Here is an 11,229-nt window from a genome sequence, read left to right as displayed (position 1 = left end):
GCTACAGCAAATGTATCAATTTATATTCAGCCTCGCTCGCAGTTCAAAGACGAGTTCCAAAGAAAAAGATCAATTTTCCAGTTTCAGATCTCAGCTTTCATCATTCTCTCCTCTTTCTCTCCATCATCCGGGGTTTCTCTAACCCACAACCCCGCACCAACCCCCCAACCCCCACACCCACTGTTCTCAGCACATGGGGAATGGGAGAGACGGACAGAGGAGAGTGGGGATGCATTGGTGAATGGTGAGCTACTGAATGAAGGAATTGGCTTGTGCGTGCGTTTGTGCGTGCGTGCGTGCGTGTGTGCGTGAGTGCGTGTGTGAAAGAGACAGACAGAGAGAGATAAGGAGAGACATAGAGAGACAGCAGGACAAAACACGATAAAGACATAGAGAGACTTCCTATGGAACAAGAATGACAATCAAAATTGAATCACACTGATTGCTGTAATGTATTGGAATTAATATTATTATAAATATTACATTTGCATAATGAGGATTTCTGATATTATCCAGTGAATGGACCTAAGGTTGGGGACCCCTGTCTTAATGGATCCAGGCAGCATCTGGCTGCACACAACGTGCATACACAACATGCCAAACATGAACACGCAGCTTTGCTAAAATATACATCGTCAAATCCACTGTTAGTTTGTAGACATTTTCCTGGATGTTGCTGTGTAAAAACATCACCCACACAGAATATAGTTGCACTGCAGTTCCGGATCTTATTGGTTGGGATTGTGACCAACACTGCGGCTCAGTGCACTTTTCGTCTCTGTTTATTGTTGGGTTATTTATCACTCCATCGCCCTCCCTTCATCGCTCACTTTCTCCGCCCCGCCCTCCCTGACTCCCTCCCTCACTCACTCACTCCTTCCCTCACTCACTCACTCACTCACTCACTCACTCACTCACTCCCTCCTTTACTACTTTCGTTTTTCTTCTTCCACCATCAGATTGCTGTTTCAGCGACTCCACTGGTTTAGAAAACGCACTCTAAGACATTAACATATGCACGCACGCATGCATGCACACGCACGCACACACACGCGCATGCATGCATGCACGCACGCACGCACACACATGTACCCTCCTCCGCCATAATCCATCTATCTTCCATCTATCCATCTTATTCTTCCTTCTAATCTGCCCATACTCTCGCTTTCATTCCGCCTGTCACTTCTCTTTCACACACACGCAAGCACACGCGAGCGTGCACACACGCACACACCCACTCATTTAGGATCAATCAATCTGTGCCGTCTTACTCAGGGTCTCGCATCCGCAGTTGGTGAGGAAGGCGGAATGGTGGGGGGTGAGTGAGGTTAGAGCATTAAGAGAGAGAGAGAGAGAGACAGACAGAGAGACAGAGAGACAGAGAGACAGAGAAAGACAAAGAGGCAGAGAGAAAGAGGCAGAGAGAGAAGATGGGAGGAAGAGAGGGCAGTATAAATAGCCTCCATTGTGGTGTTAATATTTATGGGGACGATAGAACATGGTGGACGTCACTATATATCTACACCCAGAGAGAGAGCAGGAGACAAAGAGATGGCTAGACGGTTGGCCCGACAATAAAGGAAGGATTCACAAGGTTGGGAAATAAACAGAATGAGAGATGATAAGAGAGGAGAGAGAGAGAGAGAGAGAGAGAGAGAGAGAGAGAGAGAGAGAGAGAGAGAGAGAGAGAGAGAGAGAGAGAGAGGAGAGAGACGGTTATGACTGGGACTTTAAACATACACAAAAAGATCTCTGAATCCGCCACCTACTGACACATCAAACTTGTCTTCACCAGTGTTGCCAGATTTTGCGAAAGGAATAATCAACTAGGTCTATGAAAACAAGCCCAAAAGAAGCGACTATCATAGGCCACATGAGCATCGGATATTTGAAAATAGCAGATCCACAAGCTCACAACGCGTCGGGATGCGACGCGTTGTGAGCTTGTGGATCTGCTATTTTCAAAACAAATCTTGAAAAAAGTGAAGCATTTTGAATATGTTTTTAAAAACATTTTAACAAAACAAATCTGATACAGGAATCACACAATACTTTTAGATGGGGAGTCCGTGGACAAATACATATTAACGTGGAGGTCCTTGACATGAAAATGTTTGAGGACCACTGCTTTAAAGAACATTAGGAAACAAGCCAAAATAAGCAACTACACTTTAGAAACAACAAACTAGCCAAAAGATACGCAACCCGGCCCGCAACTACCAATATTTACAAGCGACCTTACAGAAAAACAAGCCCAAGATAACTTATAAATATAGCTGCAAGCAGCAATGAGCGGTTTCGAGAAAACTGGCAGAGTGGCAGACTGGCAGACTGGCAGACTGTGACAGAGTGGCAGACTGGCAGACTGTGACAAACTGGCAGACTGGCAGACTGTGACAGAGTGGCATACTGGCAGACTGGCAGACTGTGACAGAGTGGCAGACTGGCAGACTGGCAGACTGTGACAGAGTGGCAGACTGGCAGACTGGCAGACTGTGACAGACTGTGGCAGACTGGCAGACTGGCAGACAAACAGACTGTGGCAGACTGGCAGACTGGCAGACAGACAGACAGTGACAGAGTGGCAGACTGGCAGACTGGCAGACTGTGATAGACTGGCAGACTGGCAGACTGTGACAGAGTGGCAGACTGGCAGACTGGCAGACTGGCAGACTGTGACAGAGTGGCAGACTGGCAGACTGGCAGACTGGCAGACTGGCAGACTGTGACAGAGTGGCAGACTGGCAGACAGACAGACTGTGACAGAGTGGCAGACTGGCAGACTGGCAGACAGACAGACAGACAGACAGTGACAAAGTGGCAGACTGGCAGACTGTGACAGAGTGGCAGACTGGCAGACTGGCAGACAGACAGACTGTGGCAGACTGGCAGACAGACAGACAGACAGACAGTGACAGAGTGGCACACTGGCAGACTGTGACAGAGTGGCAGACTGGCAGACTGTGACAGAGTGGCAGACTGGCAGACTGGCAGACTGTGACAGACTGGCAGACTGTGACAGAGTGGCAGACAGACAGACAGACAGACAGACTGTGACAGAGTGGCAGAGTGGCAGACTGGCAGACAGACAGACAGTGACAGAGTGGCAGACTGGCAGACTGGCAGACTGTGACAGAGTGGCAGACTGGCAGACAGACAGACTGTGGCAGACTGGCAGACTGGCAGACAGACAGACAGTGACAGAGTGGCAGACTGGCAGACAGACAGACTGTGACAGAGTGTGCCAGAGTGTGACAGAGTGTGCCAGACTGTGCCAGAGTGAGAGAGAGGCAGACAGACAGACAGACAGGCTACCAGGAGTATGTTTGTAACAAAGTAAGAATTCCAAATAATGATCACCTCAATGCATTGTTGGGGACAGGGATCAAACCAGCGACCTATGGATTCACAGGCTGCCTCTCTTCTTATTGAACTAGAAATATAGCCTCCCTGATGGTGTCTGTTGATATCTATAGGTTTTTCAGTCCGTTATGAACCAAGCCTCTGTTCTGCTAACTACTCTAGATTACTGGTTGACAAATATTTAGCAATAAAGTTTTGTTTTGTGTTCTTGGAATGGAAAGTAGTGAAAATAGTTGATCTACAAGCTGACAATGTGTTGTTGTGAGGCTCACACTCTACTGGTGGAGCTATTGAATCCACAGGATCAGACAGTGAGAAAGGAGAATCTAACAAAACAAAACAAAAGGGCGAATGAAGTACGTCATGCATTAAAAATAACTACTTTCAAGTATACATTTCTCGTTATTTTTAACAATTGCACATGCATTTATTGATACAGTCATGTTGTGTGCAGTGCAATTATAAGTCTACATGAGGTGAGATTCGAACCGGCAACCCTGTGGTTTCAAGGCAAATGATTAAGCGATCAAGCTATTGAACCAACACACCTGAACCTGTGAAAAAGGGCCTCAAACATTTATTTGACACAGTTTCACGCAAATTGCTCAGAAATCCTTGGTTTAAATGTTTTTCAAACTGCTCAATACATTTCGGAATGGAAACTAGTGAAAATAGTCGATCTACAAGCTCACAATGCGTTGCTATCTAAAAAGGTGTGAGATTGTAGATCGGCTATTTTCACAAGAAAGTATGTCATACATTAAAAAAAACTACTCTCAAAAAAGCATTTCATGTTATTGTTTGAAAATTGCACATGTCTGAATTAACAGGGTCATGTTTTGTACAATGTAATTTAAATGTAAACTGTGACGAGTGGGGTTTGAACCATGGACCTCTGGCACATGAGACTAACAGTGTATTGATCAAGCTATTCAACCCACAGCCTTAGTCAGTGAAAAAGGAGAATCCAACAAAACAAAACAAAAGAGGGAATGAAGTACGTCATATATTGAAAATAACTACTCTCAATAAGCATTTCATTTATCAATTGCATGTTTATTCATTGATACAATCATGTTGTGTGCAATGCAATTGAGTTGAAGTCTGCATGACATGGGATTTGAACCGGCGACCCTGTGGTATCAAGGCAGATGATTAAGCCATTGGGCCAACAGACCCGAACTAGTGAAAAGGGAGTTCACACACATGACACACTTTCACGCAAATTGCTCAGAAATCCTGGATTTAAATGTTTTTCAAACTGCTCAAAATTGCAGACAATCTAAGGGCAGAGCTTACTGGTCAAAGTGATACATGTGTTCCTCATGAGTCAAGGCACATGTGTAAGCAGGTTTAACGGCTGTCGGCCAAACGAGGCATGACTTTTGCCTGTTTAAAGTTTGCATTTTCAAAAAATTGCTATAGCGCCCCCCTTTGACCTATTGGAGTAAGATTGGTTTCAGTGATACTTGGAAGGACCCTCTACAATATTGCAAAGTGTCAAACAAATGTGAGTCTGCATGTATGTGTTAGGGGCAGATGAATAATTGTCATAAAACTGCAATTTTCATTGGCTTATAAAAGCTTAACGTTTTCACTTATGGAAAATCCGCTTGCTCACGTCTGTCGGCATTGGTCCAAAGTTCATGTGTATACAGTTTCGTACAGATTGCTCAATCTGTACGAAGGAAGAGTCTTTTTTACTGCTTTTCATAGAATTCAAAATGGTGGGAGATCTAAAGGTCAGAGGTCAAAAGTCAGAGTGTGAAAGTTGTTAGGCATGAGGAGACGCATGTGTGCATTGTTTCATGGCTGTGGGTCAAACAGGGCATGAGTTGTACCTGTTCAAAGTTGGCATATTTCAATTGAGTGCTACAGCGCCACCCTTTGGCCAATGTTTGTGAGTTTCGGGTTTTCGCCGTTTGGCATAGCCCTCTACCATATTGCCGAATTTCATAAAAAGTGACCACGCGGTTAGGCCAGAACTGGCAAAACCGGCGGAAGAATAATGAACTCTTACAGATGTAATAAGGCTTCGAGCCTATTGGCCTCGAAACCTTAATAAGCGGACATGGCAACCCTGATCTTCACACCTCGGTCTGAAAATAGCAGATTGACAAGCTAACAACGTGTCTCGACGCGTTGTGAGCTTGTCGATCTGCTACTGTCTGCAAAAGCTTTCCCCACAATACGGATGCTGGGGTTTAAGTGGATAAGGGCAAGTGTCTGTTTTACTGTGCATTATTATTGTGCATTCTTACAGCATGACAGGTCCTGTCTTAATGGCTTTAGCACTGCACACCGACAGCTTGTTAAAGGAGTAGTTCACCCAAAAAATGCTTTCGAAAAAAAGCTACATTTGGACTGCTATTTCTTTTTTTTAATCCAAATGGGCTATAAAGGGATTAGAGACAGATATAATCTATTATTAGGCTATTGCGACGTCAAAGTCAATAAGCGATTCTGTCGCTGCAGTTTCCACGAGTGATAATGAAGGCTGACTCGTATAGCACTGGACGCCAAATGAATTAATACACTATCACTAGCCTAATTGAGGCAAATGATGTAATACAGTTAGTGCTTAAAATACATATCAGCTTTATTCTCTATAGTGTGATCCTCAGATCACACTACTCTTACAGTATTTATTTTGTGCTTATTTTCTTACAGTAAAATACAGTTGATTATTATCATGCCTTTGTTTATTTTTTCTCCCTTTATGTTTCCTAGTTCTCTTCTCTTCTAGCAATGCCTCTGTAACACTACAGTATAGCATACAAACACAGAGTAGGCTACTGAAGATCGAATGATGGAGCTTGCACAAAAACACATTTCAGCCACTTTTTCCGCACCTATAAACCTGTGATGTGCATTGAGGAGATCAAGCAGCCATAGCACGGATCAAGTGCTTGGCCCCGTCCCTCTTTGGGGGTCTCGCCAGCAGATAGCAGTGTGAGTCTATGGCTCTACAGTATGTCACCCCCTATCGATCTCAAAGGCAGATCCAGGGCAGGTCAATCCATTTAGGGCCAGCCACGGGTGGGTGGACCCCAAATGGCAGCGGGGGCTGTAGCCTGTAATCACTGTGGGGCGCGCGCAATCCAGGAGGGGACACTCTTAACCCATTTAGACCGGGAAAGAATATGTGTATTTTTTAGATTTATTTGGTCTATTTTTGAAAAAATCATGAACATTTGGTGCAAATCTGTGAATATGTATTTTTTTTAAGGAAACATTTTTAACTCATTTTTAAGTTACAACTTCTGGGGGTCCCCAGAAAAAAATATTTTGAAATGGGGGTCCACGGCCAAATACGTATCATTTTGGGTGGTCCTTGACTTTTTTTTCAAAAAACTGTTTCAAAAGATGTTTGTAGAATCCCCAGAAGCAAAGATTTGAGTTAAAAATGTTCGCTTTAAAAAATATGTATATACAAAGATTTGCACAACATTTCCAAGATTTTTCCAAAAAATAGTAGATCTACAAGCTCATAGCCGCGCTATGAGCTTCTATATCTGCTATTTTTGAATAGCCACAGAAAATCTAAAATGACAGAGATGCGTTCCCGGCTTTAATGGGTTAAGAGTCCGGCCACAGCTGCAGGAAGTGGTGATCAATAGGACTGATCGATGGCGGGTCATGGATAATCATGTGTCATGCTATGCTCTAATCTGAATGGATTGCAGCAATACAATCTATATGGTGTCTGCTGGAGAAATACATTGAAGACAAATGTGAATTATAGATGTACGAGGCGTGTAGCATGTGACAAGAGATAATGTAGCTAATGAGAGTTGGAGAATCAGGAAGTACAAAACAACACAGACATGATAAATGTGGATTACTGCAAAACTGATACAGACTGATATATACGGTGAACTGCAATTTGACTGAGTTATTGCACCAGATTCAATTAATTCAATTCAATTCAAAGGGGTGTTATACTGTATAGGCATGAAACATTGCCAAAGCAAACTTGAAACAAACCAAACTAAAATCAAGACTAAGAAATGTATATACAATACAATTAAGATGGAATAAAGAGATGTGTAAACAGAGCTGTGTCACATTGCATTAAAACACTAGCTTACAAAACCAGGAGAATTTTGCATTTGCTGTCAGAAGCAGTTATATATAAAAGCAGGGGTAACTTGGTATAAAGCTTTTGGAACAAATAGAAATATGTCAAGATTTAGCTGTCACTTGGGAATATTAGGAATGAAAACAAAGGAGCACCAACGGAAGAGGAGGGCTGAAGGAGAGTAAACAGTCTCTACAATTAAAGGATTTTTTATACCAATGGGTTCCCAGATTGCTTGGTATAAAACCATTGAGGCAAATAGCGTACATTTTTAAGTGTGTATAAAAAACTTGTAGAGAGGCTATTTTAACTGAATTTTAGCCTGTTTTAGCTGAATTTTATGACATGCCTCAGAATTGGGACGCTATAGTTTAAGCGGGTTAACGTCCATCAAGCAGCTCCCTGATCAATTTAAGGGGGGGAGAGTGAAGGTGATGCCAATTCTCTACGGTGGAGATGCGCCAAATGTTCGCCTATTATGACATGCCCAAAATAGGGACGCTATGGGTTCATGTGGTTTATACATCCGTCAAGCAGCTCCCTGATCAATTTAAGGGGAGGAGAGTGAAGGTGACGCCGATTCTCTACGGTGGAGATGTGAGAGACAGCTGCAGGAAGGGAGCAGTGTTGCCAGATTTTCTGAGAGAAATAAGCAGAACAAGCCCAAAAATGTGATGCGATGCGTTGTGCGAAGCTTGTACTGTAGATCTGCTATTTTCAAGAAAATCTGAAAAAAAAACTGGAATATTTTGGAGCATTTTACACAAATCTTATATGGGGTCTCTGGCACAAAATATTTTCAGATAAGGGGCCGCGAACAAATACTTATTAATTTGGGGGTCCTAGCCATGACAATGTTTTTAGAACGACTGGTTTAAAAAACATTAGGAAACAAGCCCAAATAAGCCACTACACTGTAGACACAAGCCTAAAAAAAGCAGCTACCAATATATATCGCTTAGGCAGACATGGCAACACTGGAAGGGAGGGAGGAGAGTAGAGGTTCTGTGGCGTGCGCGCGGGTGTGTGTGTGTGTGTGTGTGCGCAGCGCAGTGCAGCACTTATACTAAGACACACGCACCCCTGTCAAGTTGAGATTAGAGGTCACTTGTTATGTATTTATATTTTTGAAGCTGAGAGACTTGGGGGAGGATGGGAAATGTGCGTATCAAACATTTGATTAACTTTTCCTTATAGGTCCACGTCCTAACGATATGATGTCACACAGCTGAAAGAGAGAGAGAGAGAGAGAGAGAGAGAGAGAGAGAGAGAGAGAGAGAGAGAGAGAGAGAGAGAGTGCATGGATCAAACAGCACGCTAAAGCCCTGAGGGGGTGGGGGTGGGGTGTGTGTGTGTGGGGGGGGGTATGAGATGAAATGAAACTCGCTGAATTATTGAACCTTAATCTGACAGGAAGCGACCAGGCTGGACACATCACGGCCATCACATCTCAACTGTCAGCTGCTCTTAAAATTGCGACTGTAGATATTAGGGGACGATGGGAAGGAGGACTTCATCCGCTCTGAGGATGGAAGTGGACGTTTTGAAAGTGTTCTCAACGTCTTACACAGACGTGGCAGTGAGAGCACGTGCCCCCTCACTGCACTGTGAGTTCATTGGTGTTAATGAGCTCACGTAGCCTTCTGACCGTGGGTTAAACACTCCGTCTCTCTCTCAGTACACCAGAGGCCCTCTGGTGGTGTACAGAGAGACGTGACAGGTGGAAGACAACAATCGGACAACAGACTGTAGTCCCTGATTTTAAGGAGGTGGCATGTCTGTTGGTTTGAACCCGAAACACATACAGTATAACACTTTCACGTTCAATTTCCAGTTCAAATCTGCTGAACAAAGCTATGGGAACATAAAGTCGAACAGCCTAGGACTACAGTTATGCACAGAGCTCTCTCTCTCTCTCTCTCTCTCTCTCTCTCTCTCCTCTTTTTTTTGCCTCTTTCGCCATCATATCACCTATAATTACATTCTGCGCAATGAGTACTTTTACTTTTGGTAGTTTACGTACATTGTGACGCCAACACTTTTGAAATTTTGAAAACATTTTGAAATACAGGACTTTTGCTTGTAACAGAGTATATCTACATACATTGTAGTATTGATACTTTTACTTAAGTAACACATGGGAGTACACTTCTTCCATCACTGCACGTGCCCTCCCTCCCCTCAGCACTCTCACTTCTCGTCACGGGGAAGCAGCAATGCGTCGGGAGTATTTTAAGTGCATCCAAACAAGCTCTTTGTACCCGCAACAAAAGAACAAGATTGCAAGGTCTGTGCTCTGTGATCAATGAGGTTAAGTGAATCCTTTACTGAGACAACCAACCGCTGGACAAAATAAATAAAATAAATCACCCACACAGCAAACCTGCAGCCTCAAAGCCGATTTGTTTCTGCTGAAGTGCAATGGAGGGCCCTTTCAGCCCTCTCCTAGAAAGACTCTCCAGCACGTCTCTAATGGAGCACTCCGTGATGCACTGTAGAGAGGCTGATGTCTTTGTCTGAGTTCTCCTCTCACTCTAATTGCTTCTGGACCTATTGATTGCGCGTGGCCCCTCGCACCTTTTCAATGTGATCTCTTCACACCCCATGTGTAATCCCCTTTGCCAGGCTTACGGACCCACTCGTCTGCCATTTCTGATGTGATTAGCAGTATTGATCAGCGCGCGTGCGCGTGTGTGTGTGTGTGTGTGTGTGTGTGTGTGTGTGTGTGTGTGTGTGTGTGTGTGTGTGTGTGTGTGTGTGTGTGTGTGTGTGTGTGTGTGTGTGTGTGTGTGCGCGCGCTCGTACGTATGCACACATTGTGTATGCATGCCCCTTTGTAATTTAGCTACAGACTAGGGGAAGTAAGCAGTAAGAACTCTACCCTATGCATACTAATATTTTGTTATTGGGATCAAAGCAGTGCTTTGCATGCTATGCATCAGGGATGAGGCCGGGTACACATTAACTTTGTACACGGAAATAAATCACTATCCCTTCTGGAATTAACCTGAAGCCTGGAACCCAAAATATTAAATAACTCACATAAATAATGTAGTAGATTATATAAATACTGTACATCATCGGTCCTCGTGCAATAGTGTGCTGCTCTAGCAGTACACGCTAGCTTTGCTCATTCAGGATGCACATTAGTTAGTTCTCTAAGCGCTGCCAAAAGTGGTGTTAATGCCGACATGCACCACTAGCGATGGGGCTGTCAGCAAAGATGTTGAAGTTAATGACAGTTCATTGAACAAAATTATGCACAACATTAAATATGTTTCTCGAAATCTGACTTTTTCACCGTGGTGGGCCAAAACTTCACCCCAAAAAGTCCTATGCAGCACTATGCATCTCCTCTCAAAACCAAGAGCATGATGATTTTTAGACAACCATGATTGTACTTGCACCAACCAGTGCACTCCACAGAGAACCAAGAAAATGTGCCGGCTGATTTCAGAAATTATTGTTAAAGATGCACAACCTGTTAAACTCAGCCAATGCTCCAGACTTTAGGTGGTGTCTGATGTTAAGCCATCCGACTCTGTCATGAGCAGCGTGGTGATGTTAAAGTACATTTTATCTTGTACTATACTGCATTATTCTTGTGATATGCAATGCACTGTTATATGTAATGATCGTACTGTACATCATGCTAACCGGCAAAATTCCAAGTATGCACGTTTTCAAGAATAAAAAGCCCAAACTCCTACTACCCCATACTACCAAATATATGCATGCACAAAACCCCCTGCATGGTTATGAGCACACACACTGTCACACTCACA

The 11,229-nt window shown here is 43.6% G+C and overlaps 1 protein-coding gene across 10 annotated transcripts in view; it reads right to left on the bottom strand.

Annotated features, from left to right (window-relative positions):
- Window positions 1-11,229, bottom strand: part of sorcs2 (sortilin-related VPS10 domain containing receptor 2) — a 217,106-nt gene that overhangs the window by 91,237 nt on the left and 114,640 nt on the right. The window lies entirely within an intron of this gene.

The sequence above is a fragment of the Gymnoscopelus microlampas genome, assembly GCF_963454915.1.
Source record: "Gymnoscopelus microlampas genome assembly, chromosome: 19".
Taxonomy (NCBI): Eukaryota; Metazoa; Chordata; class Actinopteri; order Myctophiformes; family Myctophidae; genus Gymnoscopelus; species Gymnoscopelus microlampas.
This window is presented reverse-complemented; position numbering and strand designations above follow the sequence as displayed.